Raw genomic sequence first — 19,486 nt, 5'->3', positions numbered from 1 at the left:
AAACTGAATCAACCCATTATCACTTATGAGATTATTATCTTGCACTTAAATATTTGCTTCTAATACTGTTACTTAGCAAAAACCCACAATCGTATTTGATCTTCAGTCTGTATGAGGGAAGTCAATATGAGCACATAATTTCCAGAATTATTTCTCTTCGTTATGATATAGAAATACCCATCCGTGTTCAAATCCAATCTCTGGTAAGTGAAGCAGACTTTCCTGATACCATACTAATACCTCAGTAGAAACTGTTATCATTCTTGAAAGTGATTTTCACTTAAACTTGTTCTTTTTAGCTATGACATTACTTCTTTACATTATATTGCATCTATAATGAAAAAAAGAAAACACTCCATCACCGTTTTCTGTCTTAACATATGTTCAGTTATCTTTCAGTTGTCCATAAAATACGCAGGTTTACCTATGCCCAGAGTCTGCAGCCTTACCTATTCTTTCTTCCTTAGTCTTTTAACTGTGGATTCTTGTCACTTGACCCATCTGTGAACTGACTATCATTTTGTGCTATGTATGAAACAAAATAGCTTCAGAGAAAGACAGTGAGGATCTCGCTTCATGCCACTATCTCACCATGTTGGTTTGACTGCTTGTCAATGCTTGAAGTGAACTTCAGTCTCCTGAATCAAAGTAGAAATTTGTTTCTCACACCCTTAAGCCTAACCAAATAAGAAACATTGTTCAATTAATTAAAATAATATATAATTTTAAAAAATGCTGCAGGAATCTCTTTTCCTTTTCTTTTTTTTTTTTTCCCCCTAAGAATTCATCAAAATAACTTGAAAGAATGTAATCTTAGTCTATCAAAGAAATGCGTACTTCTCATTACAAGATGGATAGTGAATCCATGTAATTGTTATTATTCCTCATGCATTTTTAAAAATGTAAATGTAAAAATTCATTGCTGTTTAATATACTTTTAAATGTGAACATGAACTGTGTACATGTACTCCAAAAGTAATGAACACTAGAATAAATAAATAAAGCATGCTAATCACTGCTCATATGCAAAGGTCTCTACTGTCTTTATTACCTAAACATAAACGATAATTACAGAAGAAAGTAACACAGAGATCTACATTTTATGCATGCCTCAGGTCACTTTTTAGCCTTGGGATCCTCATTCCTCCTCTTCTGTCTTCTTGTGAAACTCCCAGCTTTTGACTCGGAGCTTGTTGACCTGCGACTCTGCAATGTCAGCCCGCTCCTCAGCTTCCTCCAGCTCATGCTGGATCTTGCGGAATTTGGAGAGGTTGACATTGGACAGCTCCTCCTGTGTGGGGAGAGGGAGTTGTGAAAACAACAGGCAGCGTGTGGATATTTAATATCTGAAGACCGAGCAAACAAGAATTTAAATGCCACAGCTGGGCAAGCAGGGAAGTTTCAAAATGAAGGTAAGAAGCTGCTCAGGGTGTTAAGTGTGGCAGAAGTGAGTGTCAAGAAGGCCATGACCACATTACACGCAGCATGATCCAGGCAGAGTTCATGGCAGAGTCCTGAATAGACAGGCTATCAGCTGCTTCTGACACCCAGAAGGGTGTAGGGTAGGAAGGAAGTAATAGAGGTGGGAAGTGAGGCTTAGAGCAAAAGAAATAGAGCTGGGGAAGTATAGTTCCTCCCAAACCCAGCAATTCTTACTCTTACATTCCCCATTGTCTTGTAGCAGCAAATGCATCAAAACAGTCAAGGTTTCAAAAAGTTCAGTGGAAGAAAACACAAACACAGAATTCTGCCTTCACCAGAAGGAAGTCTGGCCTTAGCGTGGTACTTACAGCCTCCTCAGCTTGCCTCTTGTAGGACTTCACTTTCATTTGCAGCTTGTCCACCAGATCCTGGAGCCTGAGAATGTTCTTCCTGTCTTCCTCAGACTACAGAGAACGGCAAATAATAGAAACCCTTGTTTGCTTCTGTCTCTAAATTTCATAAATGTGAACCAGAGGGAGTAACATTCCTTACGGAGCATTGCTGTCCAGAAGGACAGGGGTCAAAATCCTGTTAACTATGTCACTGACTGACGTATAGAAAGAAATCCCTCTGGAAGGTAATGTGCCACCATTTTGACTTCCTGGAAGAAGAGCGTGTCAACACAGAGAAGCCTCCTGCCTTACCTGGTAGGTCAGCTCCTTCACCCTCCTCTCGTACGTGCGCATGCCCTTCACGGCTTCAGCACTATGCTTCTGCTCGGCATCAACCTCCCCTTCCAGCTCCCGCACCTGCAATGAGAAGACCCATCTTTGGAGCTTCCCTGGTATCTCTCCAAGGGACATGGCTCACTCATGCACAAGTAGCAGCCCTACGCACTCTGGCTTCCAGCTTCTGGATTTGCTTCTTGCCTCCTTTCAGTGCCAACTGCTCAGCCTCATCCAGACGGTGCTGCAGGTCCTTCACCGTCTGGTCCAGGTTCTTCTTCATCCTCTCCAGGTGGGCGCTGGTGTCCTGCTCCTTCTTCAGCTCTTCGGCCATCATGGCTGCCTGATGAGAGCAAAGGGTCAAAGCCATTTTCGAGCTGGAGACATTTTGGGGAAGAATACACCCACCATCAGCAGTGAAAGGAGCTTCCAACTCACATCTGTGATGGCCTTCTTGGCCTTCTCTTCAGCATTGCGGGCTTCCTGGACTGTTTCTTCCATTTCACCCTGAATTTGGGCAATGTCTGTTTCCAGCTTCTTCTTGATGTTGATCAAGCTGGTGTTCTGTTGAAGAGCATCAATATCACAATTTTGGTTTTGATAGCTTGCAATATCATATCAACAACATTGCATAAATGTTGTTTTTTAATATAAATTGTGCCATCAGGTCACATGGGGATCTGTTCTAAAGGAGCTGCTGTGGTAGCTGTTAGTTTCTCAGCTCTGTTGTGCTTCAGTATTTCAAGAACATCCTCTACAAAGTCTTTCTTCACACTTTCTCAGTCAACAGAGAAGGAATTTAGACTTATAAAGAAAAAAGATATAATCTTTCCTTACCATTTTCAATCTAGTGGCAGTAAAAATTTTAACTGGTGCTATAGAATAATTACCATGACATTGTTAAATGATGTTAGTTACAGTATTAGTGTATTCCTATTTTGTTAATGATCAACCTAAATTTGACTTTACAGTCTCAAACGTAAATGTGAAAGCTGTTGAACTCACTTAAGTCATAGAGTAAGAACCTCACATATCTCTCTGAATTTATTACTTCTAAGGTGTCTGCACTGTAGTCTAGTGATATTCATATTATATCTGCAGCTGAAAAGTCACTTCTAATATTTGTCATCCATACTGTGAAAATTACAATGCATTTAACAAAACACTGTTACAGTTCAGCCAGTCTTCAGTTATTTTATATTTATGGATCAAAAGTATAAATACTAAATATATTTATATTCTTACCTGGGTATGGAGGAGCTGCACACGCTCACTTGCATCCAGAAGCTCCTGCTCAGCCACTTTCCTCGACCGCTCTGTCTGCTCCAGGGCTGCCCTTAGTTCTTCAACTTCAGCCTGCAGCAGGTTTGCTCTGCGCTCCACCATGGCCGCCTGCTCCTTCAGGTCCTCCTGTGTCCTGAGAGCATCATCCAAATGTATCTGAGTATCCTGGTAAGAGAGACAAGACAGATTGTGAGGTGTATTTTTCCTATTTTCCTATTTCCTATTTGCACATCAGTACAGAACTGATAGACTTGTAGAACAGAAAAATTCTTAGCTGTGTCAGAAACCATTCAGCACATGTTTAATTCTGCCATACCTTGAGCATTCCTTGTGCATTTCTCAGGTTCTCAGGAGTGCCATGTTTAGATAATATCTCTACACTTCAATACAAACACTGTTTTCCTGTTGTGTGTGGGAATGACTTCACAACACCTAACAATGAGATAGAGATCCAAGTGGTGTAAGAGAGCAATAAATAATTCTGTGTACCTCAGCTTCCTCCAGGGAGGCTTGGAGTTCAGATTTCTCCTGCTCCATCTGCTTCTTGACTTTCTCCAGCTCATGAATCGCCTTTCCTCCCTCAGCAATCTGCTCCGTGAGGTCAGAAATCTCCTCTGTGGGAACAAAGACCAAGGGCATGGTCAGGCACAGCGCAGAATGGGAAGGGCCCTGCCACACCAAGGGGACAGGCAGCTTTGCAGACCTGCAGGCACAGACGCATGTGGAGCGGTGGGTAGTGGTGCAGAGTGAGAAAGCCCTGCCAGGAGCAGAGGCCCAGGGACTTACGCTGCAAGTTCTTGTTCTCACGCTTCAGCGTTTCCAGGTGGTCCAAGGACTCCTCATAGGCATTCTTCATCTTAAACAGCTCCGTGCTGAGAGAGCGAGCCTCCTTCTGGGAGGCTTCCAGCTCAGCCTGCGTTTCCTCATACTTCTGCTTCCATTCTGCCAGGATCTGAAGAGAAACAGGGCATGAGTATGGATGTGGCAATGAGGAGGGGATGCTCTGCCCAGGAGCCCCAGGTCTGGAGTCCAAAAGACCTTGTCAAAGTTCTTCTGCTTCTTATCCAGAGCTGCGCAGGCAGCATTCGATCGCTCCACGTCAATCATCAGGTCCTCCACTTCGTTCTGCAGCCTCTGCTTTGTCTTTTCCAGGGAGGCACATTTGGCATTGACAGCTTCAACGTGTTCCTCTGCATCCTGCAGGCGCTGTGCCAGCTTCTTCCTGGGAGGTGAAAAGCACGGGTCCAGGTGAGGAAGCTAATGGGAGCCTGCGGTGTGCAGCCAGTACGTTTTTCACAGGAGCGCACTTAGCCACTTGGTAGCGTGTGATCCCCGTTTACACTGAGGTGTAGGATCTCTCCCAGCCAGCCACTGTATTTCTATGTCTGAATCCTGGGCTACAACAGTTCACTGTCTGCTATTCACACTAGCAGCTCTCTGCTATTTTCCATCTGAAGAGCTTTGCTGCTTCTGCTTTTCCCCAATGCATACCTGCTCTCGGTTATATTTTCTCTCTTCCTGGCACCCCACCCCAAAGCAGAACACCGACTTCTTCCTGACAATATCACACTGGCCTCCTCCAATTTCCATTCTTAGTCTCTGCCAGCCTTCCCCACATTCCCCACGTACTTGGCCTCCTCCAGCTCCTCCGTGCGCTGAATAGCGTCCGTCTCGTATTTGGTTCTTCACTGGGCCACTTCGCTGTTGGCCTTGGACAGGGCACGCTGCAGCTCCCCCTTGGCTTCCTGCTCCTCCTCATATTGTTCCCAGAGCAAGTCACAGTCGTGGCGAGCAGACTGCAGGGCGTGGGCCAGGGCGTTCTTGGCCTGGGTGAAAAATAGTACTGTGACAATGAATGGAAGTATGCTGGGAAATCTCCCATGTTGATGGACACTGGATTATTCTGCTGTGAGAATGATGGCAAGCTACTGAATGAGAAAGGAAGAGACGGGAATTTGCAAAAGAATTAATGGATAGACTGTTGGGAAGAGGGAGCAAAGCTGATATGGGGAGACTTGCACTGCATTACCTAAGTATTTTTGTCCTCCCTCTCATCTTGTTGATTCTGTAATTTCATATGTATCTGAAGTTCCTCCTAGACAGGAGGAATCCAATGGATAAGACGGGCTATGGAAAGCCTTCTCACCTTTATCTCTTCCTCTAGGTGCCTTTTGAGTTCCTCAATCTGTTGGGTAAATGTCTGCTTGCCTCTTGACAGCTGAGAAATCAGAGCATCCTTCTCTTCCACCTGGCGTGAATATTCACCTGGGGAAGTTTGCAGAGATACAAGCCTTTTATTGCCATTGATGACAGTATTGCGGACATTTGCGGCTGTAAAACCGGATAGTTAGCAGACCGTGCAGAAGCTTAGGATCACATTTCATGCATGTCTCATTACAGGGCAGACAAAGGCTGTTGGACAGACCATGTGCCCAGAAGGGTCATCTCTGCAAAAACTCTCTGACTTTATTCATTTGCACATCAGAGGTGTGTATGTATTACCTGATTCTGTCTGCAGACGAGCTCTTTGAGCATTGAGGTCATTGATCATGCGCTGATGCTCTTCTTCTTTTGTCTTAATCTCACTTAGCTGATCTTCCAGTGTGCGACATGTCTTCTCCAGACTTGCCTGTGTGGCAACATAGGGAAGGGAGGGATTAACCATTCACACTCAATACTAGCAGGTGCAAGAAGTTGTATTGTATTCCACTGGTTCAATGAGCCTATAAGGTATTTGTGTACCTTGGCTTTGGAGACAGACTCCATGTTACTGGCCAAGTCATCAATCTCCATCTTCAGCTCACTCTTCTCCTTCTCCAGCTTCTGCTTCACTCGTTGCAGGTTGTCGATCTGCTCCCCAAGCTCAGCTGTGCTGTCCGCATGCTTCTTCCGCAGGGTGGCAGCCGTGGCTTCGTGCTGCAGCGTGGCCTCTTCGAGGTCACGGCGCATCTTCTGAAACTCTGCCTCACGCTTCTTGTTCATCTCAATCTGAGCTGCGGTAGCCCCTCCTGCTTCTTCCAGGCGCTCGCTGATCTCCTCTAGCTCCCTTGAGAGGTCAGCCCGATGCTTCTCTGCTTTTGCCCGAGAGGCACGTTCAGCCTCAATTTCCTCCTCCAGTTCCTCAATGCGAGCCTGGGGAACATTAGGGACCCTTCACACCCGTGCCCTCCTCCTACCTGATGTCTTTCTGAAGGGTAGAAGAGAAGGAACTTGCCTGCAGCTCCTTGATCTTTTCTGGACTGTGACTGGCAGGTTCTGCCTCATTACCTTGTTTTCGGTGGCATGTTTTTCTTTCTCAACCTTGGCCAGCGTTAACTCAAGGTCGTCAATATCTTTCTTCAGCTCCGAACATTCATCCTCCAGTTTTCTCTTCTTGGCTGTCAGCTCAGCATTCATCTCTTCTTCATCTTCTGCTCTCTCTGTCAGCTCCTTAATTTTGGCTTCCAGCTGGATTTTGGTTTTGATGAGCTGGTCACATCTTTCCTCAGCATCAGCCAAACCATCCGCTTCCTACACATGATTCATTTAAATAAAATAATTTTCAAGTAATTATTTTTTCTTACTGATTTTCAGACAAGAAATTCTTATTTTCAAAGCAGCTTTACAATGTCCTTTGTAGTTAAAACTCATTATTATAAGAGTATCTATTTGTTTTGGACTGTCTCCAGCCCAGAAAATAAAGGAATATATTATCCCACTATAAATAAAGGCTCTTAGCATTTTTTTTTTAAACTCTTTAACTGCTCATGTAACTCCAACATTATTTGGAAGACAGAGCCTGAAATCAGATATGGCAGTATCTCCCTTGTATCTTTTCATTGTTTTACTTGGGTTGCATTTGACTGGACTGGAAACTGGCATAGGGTTCTACTGAATAGCACCATGTAGGCAGATTGTTTAGCATACAGTGTTTAAAACCTGAATGCTAAAAACTCCAACATTCAGCTGAGAAAATCTTGTTACAGCTCTCCCCAAAAGATTTACTGAGCATGAATTTAATTTTTAGTTTTGGTAAAATTTTATGTTAAGATCAGGGTTTCAAAGGCATTAGTTGAATCGAGCATGTTTCCAGCCCTTGTGGTCAAGAAGAACAGTTTGGAAGGGAGAGTGGTGTTTCCCAGGGCAGTGTCAATTACCTGAATGCATTCTAAGATGAAAGTTAGTAAGAAGTAATCTTTATTTTCTGCATACTGCTTGTTCTTTTCTGCTTTGTTCTAGTAAAGAACAACGATACCATCTAGGCAGAAGACTCTTTACAGCTCAGCAAGATATCTAGGTTGGGGTTTGTCTCATGTGGATTTACATATCTGCCATGATATCAAGATACAGTCCATTCAACCAAAAAAATTTACATTTTTGGATGAATTGTATCGTACTCTAAAAGGATGAGCTTCTTGTTGCTGAAGATGAAGAGAACCTGAGGCTACTAGCTCAGATGTAGACTTAGACTGTAGACATCAAAATGGGGTCAGCTGAATCCTAATCCTTGCAGGTAAAGACAGTTTTAAGGGGATGGTTGTTGCTACCTTTTTATTTCCAGGGAAAAAGGGGAGGACTCCACTTTCATCACTGTTTCTCCTGAGGAGACAGGGACCATAAATGCTAGAGAAATGCCTGACACTCTCAGCCCCTCCTACTGGACCTGAATCCATTTGTGATTCTCCAAATAAAAGGTGTTAATAGGCCCTCCAGACAACCTTCATTGATCAGATGATAACATATCAAAATTATATAGTATATAAAGTTTTATAAAGACATGATAATTGCTGCTGTAAGTTGCCATGTATGATTTAAAATGTCATACTGTAAACTATAGTATTTACTAACTAGAAACTGATTACTTCTCTCCTGATTTAAAAGTGTAAGGAACCAGCTGCAATAATTCATTGCAAATTTATCAATATTTGTAGATTTCAGCTTAGCTCTTCTATGTGGTTTTCCCTCCTATTTTATAAAATGCGTGTATTTTTTGAAAATAAATACTGTTTTGGGACAACGTGTCTGTTACTGAGACATTTAGGATCATTTTACACCAGACATTACAAGCCAAGAACATTAGCAATACTCACAGCCTGCACTTGGAGCTGCAGATCGTTTTTCTCCTGCAGCAAAGAAACCATTTTCTCCTCCAGCTCCTTCCTCTTTGCCTCAGACTTTGCAAGCTCTTCCTTGGTTTTCTCAAACTCTTCCTTCATGTTGGCCATCTCCTTCTCAGATTCTGCACTCTTCAGCAAGGGCTTTATTTTGAAGAACAGCTTCATCCAGGGCCAGTGCTTGACATTCATGAATGCACGAACATTGTACTGGATACAGAAGATGGACTCTCTGAAAGGTAATAAAAAACATATTGTGTATTTTTAAATTTATAATACATATTTAATTGTATATATTGATATATATATAAAACGAAGTTCCACATATAATACTTTATAGTTATAGTTCTATATACCTGTGTATATAAAATATTTATTATATATTATTAAATATATATTTGTTATTAAATTTTAGTATATTTAATATATATTAAAAATATATCTCTCTGAAGGGAACTCCCTAGTGTGATGTAGATTGTCAACCTGTATGGACAGTTTTGAAGTCCAGATATTTGGCTCACTTTCATGGCCAAAGAAAAGGAACACCTCCAGAAGCTGACTTGGTCCCTTTCATGAAAGTTATCCAAGGGAAGACGATACTTGTCTTGTGCTAGAAGTATGTGTTTCTCACCTTTTATTATAGTGGTGACCTAAAATAATTAGCTTCGACTAGATAGCTGGCTTCTGGACATACATATAATGTAGCCATTTACTAAATTTAGCAAAAATTAGTACAAAGGGTGATATAAGTTAAAAACGACAATTTTTTTCCTAAATTGGGAATATACAGCTTCATCTACTGCCAGGGTGTAATTCCAAACCCATCCATATTGGTAAACTGAATTAATGAGAAATAAATGAGATTTGGCAAGAAGCAGCTTATTTTCAGTTTTGTTCATGTCATTGGTATCTGATGAGGCCCAGCAGGCCAAATAAGTGTAAGTATCTACCTCCTCTCCATCATTTTTTTGAACTCCACTCTCATCAAGTAACCCCTGCACATGGCTTGTGTGCGGGTGATGAGCTGTGCCAGCTTCTCATCTCTCATCTCCTCCAGGAGTCCCAGCAGCCCAGCTTTGAAGAACACCTTGAGAAAGAGAATGTTGCAGTACATAATTGTCAGGTATTGCAAGCACAGTACATCAGCCAAGCAGCATTTGTACCTTGGTGTGACCAAATTTGTACTGGGTGTGGTCCACATCGATGGATCCAAGGAGCTTCTCAGAAGCCTTCTTGCTGTCAATGAACTGTCCCTCTGGGATGGCACTTGCATTAAGCACCTTGTACCTACGGGAGGAAGTAGAATATGAAGGAGGTCAGATTTCTGAAATCTCAATCAAACCGATGGATGCCATTGTTAAGATTCTCTGAAGGTGGATCAAGAGTGGAAGACAGTTGCGTAAGTCTGAACTCTGTTTCATAACTTAGAAATCACATTTTCATGGGTAAATATGTTCTTAGGAAAAACCTTGCACTTTTCTTAGTCCAGAAATTCTTGGCGCAAAATGGATACTGATTTCCACGGGTAACTGCTGACATATTTCACATGCCCTTTTATCTAATGCCTTATCTCCAAATGAGAACTTTATGTGCAAGAACAAAATATGTGGAGAGAAGAAGCAATTCTTTGTCCAAAATAGTGGCAGTACATACTGTCTGAGTATTTTCCAGCTGATATAGAACAAGAAGCAAGTTAGTCTAGAATATCTTGTAGTTTCTTTATTCATATTTCTGTGCTGATGGCTGCAAGTCGTCTTATTTTGCTACCCAGGAGTTAACTAAGTCTAAGCTAGTCAACTTCATTTCTGGATAGTTAATTAAAAAATGCTTTATCTCATACCAGAATATGAATCAAGGATGGGAATAAATGATTGCCCTTTGAAAATGCCTGTTCTTCTAGTTAGCTATAGAAAGAAACTGGATGACTAACTTGGACAATTGACTTTTTTATGCCTAAAGGTAGGTACAATGAACCCGTGCCATAACTCCCATAGTAGTCAAAACAATTAGGAAATGCAAGTTATTCAGCATTGGTGAATATGGTGGAGGGTGGATGACATGGAATCTGACCTCTGTTTGAAGTCTGCATAGAGTATTCTGCTGGGGAATCCTTTCCTGCAAATTCTAATCCCTTCCAGCACGCCATTACACCGCAGCTGATGCAGCACCAGCTCATGTTCCATGGCACCTAATAAATGACATAATGAACTGGTGCTTCATTGTACTGCACAGAGAAAAACAGATTTATCACATCTTTGAACTTTAACAACTTACCAGGCGTTTTTGTTTCATTAGGAATAAGGCATCGCACAAAATGGGGGTGTGTGCTTCGCAGATTGCTCATCAGCTTGTTTAAATTTTCCTTAAGAGCAAGAGCAAAGACTTGGGTTTAAAAATGTCACTTTTACACAATCTCAATACTAGATGGAGTGAAAACACTGCAATAAAACCATGATCAGTATTTTTTTTTAAAGAACTTTTGGGTAGTTCTGAAAGAATACTTCCAAGGATTCAGTGAGAATCCTTTATTAAGAAGTACGTGCCTTTATCCTTTCTGAACATAAAGAGTTTGTATATTAGATCAATCTAAAGTTTTTCTGAACTGAATTTTCTATGTTTTTTTCACAATGCAGTAAAATTTATAATGATTATTCTACAGTACCCGGAAAAGAGCCGAGACGGTCTGGAAAGAAGAACCCTTCTTCTTGCCGCCCTTCTTGCCACCACCACTACTCTCTAAACAAAAACATTTTTTAAAAAAAGAAATGAACAACAAAAGCATGCAGTTAGAATCTGAAGAATTTTGTATGTTCATCTTAAAAAAATAGAAAATGTAATAATATGATCAAAATTTGCAAATGCATACAGTGTTTAAAGTTACAATGGGACACTTGACTTTTTCAGATGATAGCAGAATGAAATCTAATGACTTCAAGCTGAAGTTAAGAAAATGCAAAAAGGAAATAAAATGTAACTTTTTGCATAGTAAGATATTTAACGAATTAGATAAATCACTAGTGAATATACCAAATGCAGTCTTTATGTACCTCTACATCTAAGGGTATGAATAAATTTAGCAGCATGTCGATACATTTGATTGTATTTCCCAAAGTATTTGGGAATGCCCCAGACTGCAGAAGTCTGGTTTGTCAGCTAGCCTGTGTTAATGTTGTTGTACAGCTGTCTGGTCGTACAACCTACAGATCTATTAAGGTCTCTACGGAAATGTAACATCTTTTATTAGTCTGAGTGACTGAGTTCCAAAGAGTAGATGAGGTTTTGGGTTTTCAATTCTTGAAAAGTAAACATTATTGCAAAATTTCTTTTCTGTAAATTATAGTAGAACTGATTGCAAAGAAATCACCTGCTTCTGCCCCACCAACAGAGGCAAAGAGTAAGGCCAGTGTCTTCAGGGATGATTTCTGGTACAGCCCCACAACAGTTTCATTCAAGGGATCCTTATTCTTCTCAAGCCAGCCAGTGATATTGTAGTCCACCGTGCCAGCATAGTGCACCAGGGAGAAGTGGGCCTCAGCCTTGCCTTTTCCAGGTTTAGGCTTCTGGAAGTTGTTGGACTTGCCCAGATGCTGGTCGTAGAGCTTGTTCTTGAAAGAGGTGTCAGTTGCCTTGGGGAACATGCACTCCTCTTCCAGGATGGAGAAAATGCCCATGGGCTGGAAGAAATAGCAACACATGAAGAAAGAAAGTGTAGAAAGAAATAGAGACAATGTATATGGGAGAGGAATGGAAGATAAAAATTATGCAAAAAGCCCTCCTCAGATTGGGTAATCTTATGTTTTTCAAGAAAGGGCATTTTATTAGTGGATATGCCATCAGTTATATGAGAACAAGCTCACCCATAAGTTTCAGGGTTGTGATGTAATAAAGATCGAGCATGTAGAAATTCACTATGTGCATGTTAGTTGAAGATGGAAAGCAAAATGAATGAAATTAGTATCAGTCAGATGTAAGGAAAAGTTTACACTTCCTAAATGTTTTTTCTTTGAAACAAGATCGGAAATTTCTTAAAACATATTAAAATAGTGTATTTACTCACTCAGCATGCATTAAAAAAATACACGCAGTTGAGTATGAACTCCAGAACAGTGACTAGGACTGAAATTTCTGCCCCATGTAAATCATATGTACTATGCGACAGAATCCCACAGGCAGTGAAGTCACAGACAGGTGAAAATGTATATGAAATGCTTGGAGCCTAGAAAAAAATCACTTTATGTGCTGCATTAAGTATGAGCGCCACGCATCAGACTGGTCTAATTTGAGCATAGAAGATTCCTTTTATGTTTTACATCTGGAAAAATATTAAGTGTGTAGGGCCCAAGAACCTTCTCAATCAGCTCAATGCAGGCAGCCAGGTCCATCCCAAAGTCAATGAATTCCCATTCAATTCCTTCCTTCTTGTACTCCTCCTGCTCCAGCACAAACATGTGGTGGTTGAAGAACTGTTGCAGTTTCTCGTTGGTGAAGTTGATGCAAAGTTGCTCCAGGCTGTTGAACTGCAGAATGAAAACAAATTTACTTACTTGTGAAGTTCAGTTCCAGGAACACTTTCCATCTTCCAATAGGTTATATTTTCAACCCATTAAGGTCTCCATGATTGGACAAGTGACTGGCATATTCAATCCTCTAATATATCTACCCTTTCAGGCCCTGGCACTGTGTCAACTTATTCCTGAGCTCTGAAAAGAGTTGTGGAGCTTAGTCCAAGTCCAGCTTTTCATCTACTTGAATTTGTCTACACTATCAGTCTATTCCCAAGCATTCAGAGGGAATCTGGCTTCAGCATTAACAAAATCTTCCTTCAAGATGGCATATTTTAACTTCCTCAAAAATCTGCCTCTGCTATTACCCATCAGTTGTTCAACATTTTCATATCAGTTTTCAATGAAATTTTCAATTCTGCTTGCAACAAGAGACATCTATAAAAACCTCCAGGCCTTGTGGGCTAATACATACTGCGAGAACCAGAAGAGTGCCATTCCTACAGGAATGTGAGGATTATCCAATAAACAAAAATATTCCGTAATTTAAAAAAAACCAAACCCTGAACTATTCCAGTTTCTTAATGCCCCTTCCAGGAAACTTGTATGAAGATCCTTCTCTTACATCAAAGATCTCAAAGCCAGCAATGTCCAGGACACCAATGAAGTACTGTCTGGGCTGCTTTGTATCCAGCTGCTGGTTGATGCGAACAACCATCCACAGGAACATCTTCTCAAAGACAGCCTTTGCCAGGGCACCCACTGAATTGTATACCTGAAGAAAAATAAAAGTCACCATCCAGGGCAAAACAGGAAGATCAAACTTTTTAATTCATGTCATTTCTTTTCTATCATCACTTGTTTCTTACCTGCTGCACAGTTTGACCCTTGGTCACATATTCATTCCCAACCTTGACTCGGGGGTAGCAGAGGGCTTTGAGCAGATCTGCTGAGTTCAGACCCATCAGGTAGGCAGCCTTATCAGCAACTAAGAAAACAAGCATACAGCAGGATCAAATATTGGCTCTCCAGTAGACATATCTTGTAGCAACTCAGAATCATTTCTGCAGAAGCCACATATACTTTAAGTCACATACTTTAAAATACTGTAAATTGTGTGGATTTACTGATATTTTTCCCATTTAATTTAGATGATTTGTAAATGTAAAGATTCTTTGAAATGCCTTATAATGAACATGCAAATTTTGAAACAAATGACTAGACAGAAAAAAGGGCAAAGGGACATGAAAATGGCAGGTCAAACACGTCACAATTTCTGAACTGTGGAAGAAAAGGAAACTGGTTGATATTGAAATACACTGTACTGAAAACTGTAGTCAGTGAAACTCAACTGTCATTAGAGAGAGAGATAGATTAGTGAAGTATTATGCCAAAAGTATGAATAGGATATCTCATACAACTTTAATAGTGGGACCACATTCTCCCTAAGGATAAATATCACACACGTAGGTCTTTTCCAGCTCCCATTTTCTCTGGATCTAGGCTTTTAAGTACAAGATTTAGAGGACTGGATATACTCTGTCATCACTTTACATTTTGCTGCCTGTCTCTTCTCACAGTGAAGATGAGAGTGGGCACCAGTACTATTTAAAGAGTCCTTTAATGTGAGAAGACCAAGCCTCATTATAGAATGTATATATATACACAGATGCTAATTTTGAGCTGCTTCTATTGTAAGTGTTATTTACAATTAAGTATTTAATGTACATTTATCACTAGACAGAGTAAGGTATGAAACAAGAACAAAATTGGAACTCACTTTTTATTTCACTTTTGTAGAATTATTTTTAATAATTAAATAGTCATCTAATTCTATTATACTCTTCTATAACCCTTTTCTTTGGTTATATTCATGCAATGATTACAGATATTACTTGGAGCTTATGCTGCTATTGCTTGGAGCATTTATGCTGGCTATTTTTTCTTCACCTATTCTTAGTTCATTTTCAATTTTGAATGAAAAATCAGTTTAGAGACATTTAGGTAGGCAGAATTCTCAATAATAAATGCTGAAAAAGAAAAGGGAAAGATAAGCTTGGGATGATGATCAGGTTGCAGACAATTGCAGATCCTCTCAGAAGCAAATACAGTGCAACTTGTTTCAGTGACTTGTGGTAGGGTAACTTTAAAGATATAATACTCAAGAGAGCACAGTGCATAAGTGCCAATTATGTCTTTCTGAACTACAGCTAAGCATATGAGATAAAGGGCTGTTTTTAGAAGTGCATCTTCAAACAAAAAGTTTGGCATTTTACCTTCTGCTATTGCTTTTACTACTGAATTCAAACTCTGCCAGCAGGCACAGTATACAAAATGATTTCTTCAAGAATGCTTATATAATTCATATGAAATCATGATAAAAAAGTATAGCAGATTGCTGCATGAATATTGGACGTGATCTAACAGTCTGAAATTGTGTCAAGAGATATTTAGGCTAGAAATTAGGGAAAAATTTCCAAGGAGTAAGGGTAATGAAATACTGGAATAGATTGCATGTTTTCCTCAATGTTTTCAAAAGCAGATAAAGAAAGAAAGATTGCAGAGTAAATGGAGTCCATAGAAGGTGAAGAAGATGAACGGCCACAGTCCTCTCCCAGCTTTATGAGCAAACAAAACTAGCAAAATAAAAGATGACTTTGCAACACTGAGAAATTTGTTCACAGATTCAGACTAATCCTCAGAAGAGGATTACAGTGCCTGTGCAACAGAACTGATTTCAAGGTAATCATTGTTACGTGCACTGCTCCAAATGTTTCCAAGATTTGGTCAGCAAAATACCATCACTTAAGTAAAGTTACAGCTATTATTTGTACCTTATTCTGCTACTACAATTCATCATTATCAGCTTCATTGCTATTGTATTCCTTGCAGTCATCTTCATTTATGTCTTAACTTTCCTAAAAAACCTCGAAACCACACACACAAAAACAACTCAAGAAAAAAAAACCTTAATAGCACATGTTTATGATATATGCAAATAACTCTGGTTTCATAGAAATACTTCCATGAACTTTTAAAGGAATGCACCTTTGAACAATTCTAGGCACAGCAAACGCAAGAAACGTATCTTAGATGTCTGTTATTCAAACAGAAGTCCTGGAGACATGCTGAGACTCTACAGAAAATGTAGAACATAGGAGCGACAGCTGCAGTATTAACTGATGTTCATTTTAACCCCCCACGTAAAATGAAGTAGCGCAATGCTCTCAGTTCAGCCATTGTGAGCTGTCTCCAGAATACTGGCTTTGAAGCAGAGCAGCTTCAGGAGTCTGGCTTCTTGTCACCTGGAAACAATACCCTTAGGAGATGACTACAGCTGATGGTAAATAATAGCAGCTACCTGGGTACATAAACTGAAGTCAGTGAGCAGAGTGGCTCTCAGTTGTGGGCCAGGTCTGGGAAGCTGCCATTCAGTATAGCAGTAAAGGCTGCTTTTCTTCTGCCTGACTCCTACTGGCAGTAGGAGTCAAAGCCAAAGGAAGGGTGCTTTAGGATTCACTGGACCTTATACTTGGCATGGTTCCAAATAACCTGCCCCCTCCACTGAGTTGTGTTCTTCCAGCAAAAAGTGCTCTGGTTAGGACATGCTTCTATTCTACAATACTAGCGTCTGGGGAAACGCGCAGGCTGAGTCAGTGGTTCTGAGCCGGAATTACCACCTGTATTAGTGAGCGTTGCGGTATATACTATGCTCCGGCATATATCGTGCTGGTACCTTCTGTGCCGTCTGGCTCTGCCTGCTCCTCACGCTGCTTCTGCTTGAACTTCAGGTTCCCGTAGTGCATGACAGCCCCTGTCAGCTTGTAAATGGCTGTCTTCTCCTCAGGAGTGAAGCCCAGGATGTCAATGGCACTCTAACAAAAGAATTATTAGAGTAAGCACCATGCCTGTTAAAGGTCAGAGTCTGCCTAAGAAAACGTCTGTGCGTTACTTACGTCCGTGGCCATCAGCTCTTCCTGGTCGTTAATGCTGGGAACTGTGATCTCACCTTGACTCACATACTGATAGTCATACGGGTTGGTGGTGATCAGTAACATCTCTGAAAAGAAGGACGAAACACATACAGATCAAATGTAATTGGCATGTGAAGGAGTTAAGTGTTGTTCGTGACCTTTGTCTGGAGAAGTTAGTGATCTTTCCTACCAATCAGCTCTGGCTTCTTGTTGGACATGATCTGATAAAATATGTGGTAGCTTCTTTCTGCCTTGAGCTGGAAAGTGACTCTGGACTTCTCCAGCAGATCTGGCAAGGATGGTAAGACACAGTTAGCACAAGCACTGAGGAAGTCTGGAGGGAAAGGGATCGGGCCAGGAGGGCCACTTACATGTTTCAATGTCAGCAGAAGCCAGTTTTCCCGTGGCACCAAAGTGGATTCTGATGAATTTACCCTGAAAGAAATGGAAAAGTTAATCGAGCTCTATTTTACCAATCCTGACTGCAGGAATATTCGAATCAGTGTGCTGATAGGAAAAAAGTAATTTTGTCCCAGGCAACAACTTACAAAGCGTGAGGAGTTGTCGTTCCTCACTGTCTTGGCATTACCAAAAGCCTCCAGCAGTGGGTTGGCACTGATGATTTGATCCTCAAGTGTCCCCTAAAATGGAAATCTTATTGTCACGATACAGCTCATAAATAAATGAGACAGCTGCACGTTCCTACCCCTAGGAGCTCACCTGCATTTTGCCTGCCGGCTGCTGCTCTTCCTTCTTCTTATCCCCACTCGCTGCAATTGTTGCAAAGTACTGGATGACACGCTTTGTGTTCACAGTCTTCCCTGCACCGGATTCTCCGCTGTCAAACCAAAGAGAGAGGCAGAGAGCGTGTGGTCAGGCAGGAGGTCCCCTGGCACCCGACAGCCCCGCAGGGACCCGAGCAGGGAGTGTACATACGTGATCAGGATCGACTGGTTCTCGCGATCTGTGAAAGGGTCAGAATGAAAGGTAGTGTTAGCAGTTGTCTGGAGTAACGCTAAGCTGAATGAGAAGTAAAGCTGTAAATGGAAGTTGGGGCTTCTCCCAAGTCCAAGAACAATAGTCCAAGTAGTCCAAGACTACCGGGTTCCCTTCCAGGTCCCAACAGTAGAAAGTATGAGCCAAACCAGATGCATAGAGCTGTCAGAGGCATACGGTCCTCACACAAGCTGCGCACCCACTTGCCCTTCACACAGTTCTCATCAAGAAATCTAATCAAACTGCCTATCTGTCTTCAAAATAGAGGATTAGATGGAATAATAATTTCTCTGTCCCATCAGTGGAAAAAAGTAGCAAACTCAAGGAGTATTGCTGAAGTGCGAGACTGTAGAATTTCGTACCATAGAGTGCAAATAATACACCGTGCTGAGCCCATGCATGCTTCTGGGTCAGTTTCACTTGAAACGAATTCCTGCGTAACGCCATCAAGCTCTCAGTCATACAGCTCTGTGGTGGTTTAGCTGGCTTGTCACATGCTCCACTGAGATCAGCAGGGCTTTTTGGTTTAGATTGCTGTGAGGGGGGTCAAGCACTCACCAGTCAGCATGAACTGATAGGCGTTGTCAGAGATGGAGAAGATGTGTGGAGGGGCCTCCTGGCGCTTCTTGCCTCGGTAGGCCAACACCACCTCCGGGTTGTACACCGGCAGCCACTTGTAGGGGTTGACAGTGACACAGAAGAGACCCGAGTAGGTCTGTAAGGAAGGAGGACAGGATGCTGATTTTGGAGAGCTGAGGAGAGCTGCAGATAAGGCAGAGGTGAATGATGTTCGGGGGAGACCAGGGTAGTGAGAGAAAATAAAGTGGAAGAACCTATCAGAGAATGGGTGAGATATAGCATACGACAAGGAAAGGTAAAAGCGGGAAGGAAGAAGAAGGAGAAGGTGTAGACAGCAAGAGGAAAACACATGCAAGAAAGAAAGAAGAAATAGAAAAATGAGGAGAGAAGTCAGGAAGCTCTTCAGAGAGCCTGAAAGGTGTCTTCAACTCCTCAAAAGCAGGAATTGTCTCCTTCTGCTGGTACTTACGTAGATCATCCAGGCTGCATAACGCTCTTTGAGGTTGTACAGCACAGCGGGTTCATGGAGGTGGGTCATCATAGCCATGTCCTCGATTTTATCATACTTGGGAGGGTTCATGGAGAAGATTTGATCATCCTTCACGGTAAGAGTCTGCCAAAAAAGAGAAAGATACATATTTGCCATCTAAATGTCCACAGCAGGATTAAGTTGTATTCTCAAGCCTTGAATTTTTTTTTTTACTCACTTCTCCACCTTCGGTCTTGACAGTGACCTTTCCTGCTTCTTTGCTCTGGATTGTGCTTTTCACATAGGATTCCTTTGCGTGTACCACGAAGACTGAACTCTTGGCATCAAAAGGCTTGTTCTGGGCCTCGATTCTCTCCTTTTCTGACTTTCGGAGGTAGGGAGCTGCCTCCCCAAAGATGGCCATCTCAGAGTCTGATGACAT

At 41.5% G+C, this 19,486-nt stretch overlaps 1 pseudogene across 1 annotated transcript; it reads right to left on the bottom strand.

Annotated features, from left to right (window-relative positions):
* Nucleotides 1-1,138: 1,138 nt before the first annotated feature.
* On the bottom strand, nt 1,139-19,486 carry LOC309597303 (myosin-1B-like; annotated as a pseudogene). Its single transcript has 35 exons — nt 19,283-19,486; nt 19,045-19,188; nt 18,555-18,711; nt 17,937-17,964; nt 17,721-17,838; nt 17,549-17,641; nt 17,372-17,435; nt 17,191-17,289; nt 16,983-17,086; nt 16,763-16,901; nt 13,896-14,014; nt 13,652-13,801; nt 12,871-13,041; nt 11,889-12,198; nt 11,187-11,260; nt 10,799-10,886; nt 10,595-10,712; nt 9,688-9,811; nt 9,475-9,611; nt 8,501-8,756; nt 6,699-6,941; nt 6,174-6,563; nt 5,934-6,060; nt 5,578-5,696; nt 5,061-5,257; nt 4,470-4,653; nt 4,218-4,383; nt 3,921-4,045; nt 3,748-3,777; nt 3,393-3,596; nt 2,586-2,711; nt 2,320-2,490; nt 2,127-2,231; nt 1,791-1,886; nt 1,139-1,291 (listed from the first exon to the last, which is right to left on the bottom strand). The product of its transcript is annotated as a myosin-1B-like (transcript).

The sequence above is a fragment of the Platalea leucorodia genome, assembly GCF_965183815.1.
Source record: "Platalea leucorodia genome assembly, chromosome: 14".
Taxonomy (NCBI): domain Eukaryota; kingdom Metazoa; phylum Chordata; class Aves; order Pelecaniformes; family Threskiornithidae; genus Platalea; species Platalea leucorodia.
This window is presented reverse-complemented; position numbering and strand designations above follow the sequence as displayed.